Consider the following 10225-nt stretch of genomic DNA (forward strand, 5'->3'; position numbering starts at 1 on the left):
CTTTAGTTTCATTTATTCTGGGAGGTTTTTTAGCTTTAAGTACTCAACGTTTTTTCACACAAGAAAATACAAAATCACATCGTCTGCAAACAGTTTTATGTTTGAACGAATAAGATGATAACTTAGAACAGTTTCAGGTTCTTTCATTGAAACTGTAATGTGAGTTGAACCTTGTTGAACTTGCAGACAAAGTTGTGAGCGAATCTAAACATGAAGTTTTTCTCCAATCACCAGACAAACGAGTCACATTGATCAAATTGATCGATATCTGGAGGTTCGTCACCGCGGCGGTTTAAAAGATGAAAACTGTTTCAATATTTCTGTAAACTTTCAGAATCAGTTTTCTGGAAGTTTGTGTTTGGTGATGAAACATAAAATCATAAGTTACAGTGGCTACAGAAGTTCTACACATCGGTTAACACTCCAGCATTGATTGAGAAATGTAAACATTGGTGGTTGTTAAGCAGCTGATCGGTGGCTTATTGATCCGGGTTGATAAGGAAAACTGACGTCAAGGGCTCTGAGAGTCTACGCATCCAATCCCAAAGAAGCTAGCAGGGCGGTGAAGGCACTGAGGAAGAGGAGCGCTGGGAGTCTGACTGTCAGAGAAGTTAAACCTCCGGCGAGGTGTTTAGAGCGACAGCAGCAGGTCGACGGTTCAACAGAAGCCGTTGAGACGAAGCTAGAGACGAAGCGTGAAGCCGTTTGAGAGCGTAAGACAGAGGTTCTCAGTGAAAACCAGGAAGAGGAGCAGTGAGCAGAGACTGAAGTGTTAAAAACAAACAACAACACAGCATTTACAGGTGGAGCTGACAGACAGGCCACCCTGCAGAGGTCAAAGTTCAGTTCAGGGGAACTGGAAAGCGTCCTTTCAGAATAAACTCCTGAACGTTTGGTCACCTTCACCTCCAGTCGAGTCGAAGACGAAGTCCCAAGAATCAAAGACGAAGGCAGATATCTGCAGAGACACACAGGAGAGGATGTTAATCAATAAAACTTTAAGTCTTTAGAGCTAAAATATGAGTTCTCAAACACACAAAGACATAAAACCTGTCTAAACCAGAAGACAAGCGTCTCAGAGGACGTCCGTACCTCGAGGTCGCCGCCCTGAGGACTCACTATGTGGTCGAACTTCCTCTCCTCTCCAGGAATCTGCTCCACAAAACAAGAGCAAACCGGATTAGCTTGGTGGTTTCTGGCCGGTGTGTGATGTGGTTTCAGACGGAGCTGGTCCAAACCACGGAGTCCACAATGTGAAAGAGCCCCAAACATAAACAGACCGACAGGATTCCTCTGTGTGTACTTGTACATGTTTGAGGTTTGTTTGGTTACTTGATGCTGTTAGTGGAGCGTCTCCAAAACATTCTGCTATTTTTAAAAGTTTCCTTCAAACATGAGATGATGGAGGAAGTTCATTCCCTTCCGTCTCTACTCAGGATGGTGGAGCAACTGGAAAAAGATCCTTCAGGAGATTTAGTCACTCACAGATGATGAAATAAATATATATTATAATATTTAGAAGTACTGCAGATGAGAGTATTTTCTCGGAACCAAACTTCAGGTCTGTATTTGTAGATTTAAACTTTGTTTTGAGGTGAAAGTTTTGTGACTCCATCTTGAATGATTTAATGAGATCATTTAAACTTTATTTCAATTATACGATCTGTAAAGGTGTCTAATAATAGTTACATATTACAGGAACATGGCTCTGACTAAATCTACTGCAGATCTCATGATATGAATTCAACTAAAACAAAGGTGACTAAACTATGACTAAATCAAGATGAACACATAAACGCTTCACAAACACTCACACTTGAGTCTGTCGCACAAAGTCTGCAAACTGCTGATCTCTGGCACACAACTCAATTATCCTCAGACGCTCCTGGATCTCCTGCAGAGAGGTCAAAGGTCAGAAAACAGAAAACCGAAAAAAAGGTCAGTCTGTGAACCAGGTGTAGACTGAAGAGGAGTAGGAGGAGGTACAAATACTTGAATTGAGGAGTTGTTGGTCTGTTAGTTTGTTATTGTGTGACTTAAACTAATCGATGGAGGCCGACGTAGACCAACAACCCCTGTGTTCTGAGAGGTTCAACCACAGTTTTTATCAATGGAGTCTGGTGTCTTTGGAGAAAGCAGAGATAACGGCTTCAGTGTCCCGTCAGAAAAGTAAAGAGGTGAAAATAAGTACACTTAATCTGATATTGATTTTGTGTCTATAATAGTTTCTCAAACTCCATCTACTGAAGTAATACACTGACTATGGAGAAGTTCCTCAGAAGTACCTCAAAAAACCACAACTAAACCTTTAATGGGAAGAATTTCTGCTGGTTTCTTTTCCTATCTTAAGGTAGAGAGTCCCACAAGGCTCAACTTTGGAACCACTTTTGTTTTCTATTCATAATCTGATTAAACGGACATGATATTAAAATAAACCTCTGAGCTGATGATGCTCAGCTGTACGTGGTAAATAATAATTGAAACGAACAAAATAATAAATAAACAAATAAAATAAACATTTCTTAAATATGGAAGACAGTTTTGGTACCTCTTTAGTGAGCGTGGGGTTCTGGTAGATTTGTCGGATCTCGTCGCTGTCACCGCCAGCGGAGCTGCTGTACTGGGGCACGTCGTCATAGCGCCGGTAGTACTGGGCCGTGACCGGGTCGCTCTCAAACATGGGGTTGAACTTGTTGGCTCGCTCCAGCGTCGGCACGCTGTCGACCCGTCTGGAGGGAAACACGTCAGCGTTAACTCGACAAATGAATCAATCAACTGTAATATAATCAGTCTGACGGGGTCCTCGCCCACCGTAGCGGGTCCTCCGTGTCCCCGCCGTCGTACTGCTCTCGCAGCGTCCTCGCCAGAAAGAAGACGATCCCGGCTGCCACCATGAGGAAGCCGGCCACTGAGGCGATGGCAATGCCGACCACCAGCGGCTCAGAGACGTACTCCTCGCAGTGCTCACCGCGATACCACCAGTTCTCTCCAACCCGACACCTGCAGCAAAGGACGCGGGTTCAAATCCCAGAGTTACCACCAGGGACAACTGTTAATTAATACTTGTAAATAGCAACAAAGAAAAGTAATCTGATTCCTCATATTTTAAGAGTAAAACCTCCTCTGACCTGCAGATGGCGCCCTTTCCGGGGATGACGTCACATTTGCCGTCATTGAGGCAGAAGTCGGGCTGCACCTCACAGATGCTCTGACACGGCAGGCCGTCCACGCTCAGGTAGCCGGCGTCACAAACACACTCGGCCTCGCCGGACCACCGGTTCACCAAACACCTGGAGAAGTCGTTACAGGCCTGGAACTTACAGGGGTCCGCCCGGTCACCTGAAGAAACCAGAGAGACAGAAGAAGAAGATGATGCTTCAGTCGATTGATAGAAACTATTCTCATGGTGGAAGTCATTCTTCATGTTAAACCTGCAGTAAAGGTTCCACCACTGGTTTCCAGTACGACCACGGCTGAAGAAAGTACACCTTAAGTGAGAAGGAATCAGTTTAGGAGGTTCAGAATCTGATCAAGACCCGTCCTGGACCAGACCTCGGGACCAACTCCAGGACAAACCTCAGGACAGACCCCAGGACCAGACCTCAGGACCGACCTCAAGACAAACCTTGGGACCAGATCCCAGAGACAAGACCACAGGACAGACCCAGGGGCCAGACCCTGTCATCAGATGTCTGGACCAGACCTCAGGACCAGATCCCAGCACCACACTCCAGGACAAACTTCAGGACAGACCCTGGGACCAGACCCCAGGATTTACCTTGAGACTCATTGTTTCGTTGCATCTTTAAAAAGACCCTCAACAATCCTTGGTAATGATGTTGAGGTGGACTTTATGTCAAGTCCAGATCCAGAACCACCTAGAGAACCCGGTCTGGTGACCATGTGCTCCTCAGAGTGAAGATGAGTAAAGTGATTACCAGCTGACCGGTGACTCACGGCTGCAGATTACCAGGAACTCCTCTGATTGGCTCAGACAGATTAGAGAGCTGCAGCTCAGCGGAAATGGAAGTGACAGTAAATCTTAGCGAACGTAACGGCGACAGGCTCAGCTGTCAATGTTCAGTGTAGTGTACAGTACACGATAATATACACCCAACCAAGAGTACAAGTACATCAGTACCATCAGTGTAATGTAGTTAAAGTATTCAAACCATCATATATCATTAGATTGATATTATTCATATTATTTACTGATGTGTTTGGTAGAGAACTATTAACTAATGATTATTTCCATTTTGGATTAATCTGCTGATTATTGATTGATTGATTGACTGATTGATTGGTTTGTATAAACAATGAAACATGAATATCTACCAGAATACATTATTGTTATTAACATTATTACATCTGAAACAAGCAAATGTGTTTACAGGAAAAAATGACTTCAGTTAAAATAGCTTCACAATGATTTTCCGTCAATTCACTAAATAATGAATGGACCAATTAATTAATAGACTAATTGATTATAGGACTAATTGATTGATTGACTAATACTTTCAGCTGTACTAGCTGTTTATTTCTTAAGAAACATCAGATTTTTATGAACTCTTTATGTGTAAAAATCTTTGTGAAGTAATTGTTGTCGTATTAATGTATTGAAGTAGAAATAACTGTAGTACTAGTACCAGAGTAAAAGTACTTGTCTCAGACAGATATGAGTCAGAGTTTTGCTGTAAGTTCCTCTCAGACAGATTAGCTCAGGTATTAGAGTTACTCAGGATTCACCTGCTGAGGATGAAACACCTTCTGAACACAAACAGCATCTGAAGCTACGCACTCGGAGTACTTCTTGTAGTATTTCTCTTTAGCACAATACATGTTTGTGACGGGCCACTTAATAACAAGTAGTTTCTTGCATGAAGACAAATTTCTTTGTTTAAACCCAGAACCTAAACATCAACCCAGACCTCCCAACAAGGTCTCAACACGTTTACTTATAAAGCCCAAAACCACAAATGTGTCTGAATTCAGATATAGAAGAAAAACATTGTGAAACAAAAGGAGAAACCAGGATCCAGTGAGCAGCTCGAGCCCTGCCAAAGTGGACGTAGATCTAAAAAGGACGTAGAAGATCAACACGCTTTACCCAATGATGCAGAGTCAATTTAGATCAACTTGTTTATCTATATTAGTATTTTTTTTATCTATATTACATTTGATTTGTTATATTTTGTTTCTCTATTATTATTTTTATTATACTACTATAGATTATTATATATGTTTATCCATATTGCTATTTAAGTATCTATATTTTTTATATATTTTTTTATTTTTATTTTTTATTTTTATCTGTTATTATTATTTTATCGATATTTTTATCTATATTATTTTTTATCTATATTATACTTGATCTATATTCCATTTTATAAATTATTTTCTTATCTATATTATATCATATGTTTTTTTATCTATATCATTTTTTAAATTATAAATATCTGCAAAAGAAGCAGGAAGATAGTTGATGTTTACTGGGAAGATGTCCGTTGTTGGGTTTTGGGGCAAAATTTGAACCAGTTATCCTAAAATCTGATTTCAGTGAAGAGTTTTCACTTCAAAGCTTTTCTTTATAATCAAACTGAGTTTCTTTTAATCTAATGTAATGAAAATGATAAAACTTGATTCCCACCTGACTCGACGTCCAGCGAGTACTTGTCGATGGCCAGGTTCATGGTCTGGTATGCAGTGTTGGCGAAGTCCTCCAGGATGAGGTAGACCACGTTGGTGACCCCTCTGGGAACCGGCTTACCGAACCTCATCCTGCTGTTCACCACGATGCTGCCGTTCCTGAAGTTGAGGATCTCCAGGTTCTTGAAGTTGCTCAGGTTGGACTGAAGGTATGGGACCAGCTGCGAGGTGAAGACAAAGACTTTAAGAACAGAACATGTGGATCCAGAAGTTTTATTCACCAGAGTCTTTCAGGTCTCACCAGTTGTAGGAACTGTTGCTCCAGGGCTTTGTACTCAGGGGAGCTCTTGTTGAAGAGGTCCATGGAAAACGCCATGTTGGTCACCCTGAGGCTGAAGAACACCGTCAGGGCCTTGCCGGGTCGGGTCGGTAGAGCGACGGCATCCAGGTCCGACCCCTGAGCCCCGCTGGAGAAGCCACTGCTGTCGCCTTCAGCCGCCAAGCCGCCATACTGGAACAAATCAAAGCTGACGTCGATGCGCGGCACATCCGATATACCGTGCTCAAAGGGTTGGATCTCGGATCCAGGGGGGTCATCATTGAAGGGCGATGTTTGGAGGGTTTCGCTACTTAATTCACTTTCTGAAGTATTCATCGAGGTGGTTAACATGTCTTCATCCTGAGCTGAAGCTCCTCGAGACGTTAGATCACCTTCTGTCTTGTTCACAACCACTGATGGCGTCAGATGAGGAGCAACTGAAGTCGGACTGCTCATTGGATACTCCTCTTCAGGGTTCAGGTGCTCATGGTGAACCGGTTCATCGTCCTCCGGCGCCGAATCCGACACTCGGGTGAACGGTGAGTCCTTCTCAGGCGAGAGCGCGATGCTGCTGCTGCTGCTGCTGCTGTGGTCTAAACTCACCGAGGAAGTAAAGACCGGAGAGGCAGTCGTTGTCGTGACAACCATGACCTCATCCACAACCAGATCCTCGTCTTGGGGACCAAGCACCGGCGCCGTTGTTGAGACGGGATCAGTGCCACTGATGTGTTGCTCCTCTAGAATCTCAACGTCATTGTGGTCTTCTGGTTCAGGCAATAGCAGGTTTGGTTTTTCAGTGAATATCTGAAGTTCTGCCGGCTGTTCAGTTGTCGAGTCAAAGTTGGGTTCTGACTGGACTTCTACAGACGTAGGAGAGTTTTCGGTGGTCGAGTCAAAGCTGGGTCCTGACTGGACTCCTACAAAGGTAGACGACTCTTCTGTGCTCGAGTCAAAGCTGGGTCCTGACTGGACTCCTACAAAGGTAGGGGACTTCGGTGGTCGAGTCAAAGCTGGGTCCTGACTGGACTCCTACAAAGGTAGGGGACTCTTCTGTGCTCGAGTCAAAGCTGGGTCCTGACTGGACTTCTACAAAGGTAGATGACTCTTCTGTGGTCGAGGAGTCAAAGCTGGGTCCTGACTGGACTTCTACAAAGGTAGGGGACTCTTCGGTGGTCGAGTCAAAGCTGGGTCCTGACTGGACTCCTACAAAGGTAGGGGACTCTTCTGTGCTCGAGTCAAAGCTGGGTCCTGACTGGACTCCTACAAAGGTAGATGACTCTTCTGTGGTCGAATCAAAGCTGGGTCCTGACTGGACTCCTACAAAGGTAGATGACTCTTCTGTGGTCGAGTCAAAGCTGGGTCCTGACTGGACTTCTACAAAGTTAGGGGACTCTTCGGTGGTCGAGTCAAAGCTGGGTCCTGACTGGACTTCTACAAAGGTAGGGGACTCTTCGGTGGTCGAGTCAAAGCTGGGTTCTGACTGGACTTCTACAAAGTTAGGTGACTCTTTGGTTGATGAGGTTTCAGTATCTTGGACCTCAACCTCTTCCTTCTTGGGTGCATTTTCTTCTGATTCAGACCCAACTGTAACAACTGAAAGTTCTCTTGTGGATTCAGTAGTTACTTCCATAACTTCAGTGGTTTTTTGAAGCTTGACTTTCGAATCAGTTGATCCTGCAAAAACAGGGGTCTCGCGAGTCCAGGACTTAGGCTCTGGAGAATCTGTGACTGGAGCCACGAGCCTATGTGGTCTGGTCAGGAAGTAGTCGTCATAGATACCAGATGCCTCCACTGACAGTTCGACCGTCAAGGTTCCTTTGGGTGAGAACACCGGTGCTTCAGCGGTGGTGGAGTGCCGAGGGTCTGTGCTGATGTGGGGCGTCACCAAAACCTGGTCCAAGAACGGTTCCTCATTGCCTCCATCCAGCAATGATTCTTCAAAAGCAGGAACTGCTGTGGTCTGCAAAGATGGCGTTTTGGTGAACGCAACTTCCATCTCAGTGGGCGGAAACTCAACATCAACGGCCTCCTCGTCCTCGTCTTCCTCTTCGGTCTCCTCCAGATCCGGCGGTGGTAGAACCTCCAGGCTCCCGTCCTCATAGAGGAACTTGTCAGAGGACGTCGTCGGCTTCCAGGACCAGAGATCAGCTCTCTGTCCGTCTCCGGAGAAACCAGAACTGGATCCCTCATCCAGAGTGACCTCGGAGCCCGTTTGAGGTTCCACCGGCGGTGGAGGAGTGACGGCTGCAGAGGATCCTCCTGGATCTACCTGGTCTCCAAAGGGGACGTGGTCTCCGACGGAAGGAGCGTTACTCAGGAGGAATCCCTCATCTTCAATATTTCCCTCATCTGGAAACCAAGAAGCATAAAAAGTTTTTACAGGAAACTAACAAAGAGGTCCAAAGATCCATATGAGTTTAACGTCCCAGTGAGTAATCATGATGGTTTAACTGGGTTCACTGGGATTTATCACTATTATATGTTTTAGTTTCCTCAGTTTCAAAGGTCAGCTGGGGTCTTTTGACGAAGTTCACTCAAAATACTGAAACCATTTTTGGCCAAAACCAACGGATAAAGATATGTTTAGCTTTCCTAACTTTGTTAAACTCAATGTAACAAATTAATCGTTATTTATTATTAAACTAAAACAGATCACAGTTCTTTGTTTGCTCCGTCATTAAAGGTTCTCTCACTCTCTCTCTGCAGGTCAAAGGTCTTCTGGGGGAACCCGGCGGCGGCCGGAGGACTTGTGCTCTCGTCGAACATGAAGACGTCATTCTCGCTCGCCGCGGCGCCCTGAGGTCCTTTCCGCTGGTTGAAGGGGTCGAACAGGAAGTCGTCTTTGTTGAGGTCGTCCTCGTGGCTCGGAGCATCGGGAGGCTTCTCTGCAGCGAGGACGTTATCCTGACAGGAGACACTGAGGTTGATTTGACTGATCTTTATCTCTGATCAGCTTCTCCTTCTGGTATCACTTTGACTCACCATGTTGTCGAAGGCATCCGCCGGTCGACTCGTTGGTTTCACATCAGGTAAAAGGTTCTCCGCTGCAGAAAAAGACTTGTTAATAGCTTAATCAGCTGCTGGAAGCTTCCTCTTAAATCTGAACCGAGGGTCAAACTGGAACCTTTAACTGCTTCATCATCGTCGTCTTTAACTTTTAAAAGAAATAACATCTATGAATATTATGGAAAACTTACTATTCTTATATGTTGACAGATGTGAACCTATATATCTATATTAATATATAAATGTATATATATGAGTGTTACCGTTGTCCAGCAGCGCCTCCAGGCTGCTGTTGCTCATGAAGTTGTCTTTGTGCAGAGCCTCGGTGATGTAGTTCCTGAAGTCGGTGATGGTGTAGACCACGGTGGGCTGCTCGGCGGCTCCCGGGTAGTTCTTCTCCACCAGGTTGCCCTGCAGAGAGATGAAGTCCAGCGTGTCGTTGGTAACCCCGCTGCTGCCGTCCACCTCCAGGGTGATGGCGTAGTGGACCAGGACCACCAGACCCCTGAGGGGGAACAAGACCGTGACGGGTTCAACTGAGACCTGGAGCAAAGAGCTTTATGATAGTGGAGGGACGACTGAGCAGCTGATTTCATAATCTTTTATTTCACATCGGTCTGACCTCCTTTGTGAGACGAGAAGTTCAGAGAACCAGAAGATTTAACCCTCTTTAGCCCTGGAGGCTCTAGGTGCTAAGAATATGGCTCAGTTTTTGTGTCACATGACTGTTGCTCTCAGATGAATCAATCATGGCTTCATAGTTTCACTGAGGAGCTCAGAATTGAATGTTTTTAACAGAATCTGATTAAAGTAAACGGTTTATTTGCGGCGAGATTTTAAATGAGACACCTTTTTCTGACGTGTTCGTCACATATGATGCGTTCAAGGACCCTCAGAAACATGAAAAACTTTTTTTCTGACAGTTTGTTTTAACATGAGGAGATAAAGTGTGAAGATAAACTCACCTCTCCAGGTCCTTCTGAGGCCTGAACACACAAACAGAACTCATCAGACTCTTAAAAGGTTAAAGGTTAAAGATGTAAACACACAGGATAGAGAACAGGAAGTAGAAACTAACAGTACCTGAACTCAACCACGTAGACATTCTTGAAGCCCGGCAGCCTCTCAAAGGCGTCTTCAATCTGAAAGAGAGGAAACAACTTTGAGTTTTCATCATTTTAGATTTATTAAAGAACAGCTTCCTGTTTCACAAGAGTATCAAATAAAAGCATCCCAGAACAAGCTGAAGTTATC

The sequence above is a fragment of the Anoplopoma fimbria genome, chromosome 22 (assembly GCF_027596085.1).
Source record: "Anoplopoma fimbria isolate UVic2021 breed Golden Eagle Sablefish chromosome 22, Afim_UVic_2022, whole genome shotgun sequence".
NCBI classification, from domain to species: domain Eukaryota; kingdom Metazoa; phylum Chordata; class Actinopteri; order Perciformes; family Anoplopomatidae; genus Anoplopoma; species Anoplopoma fimbria.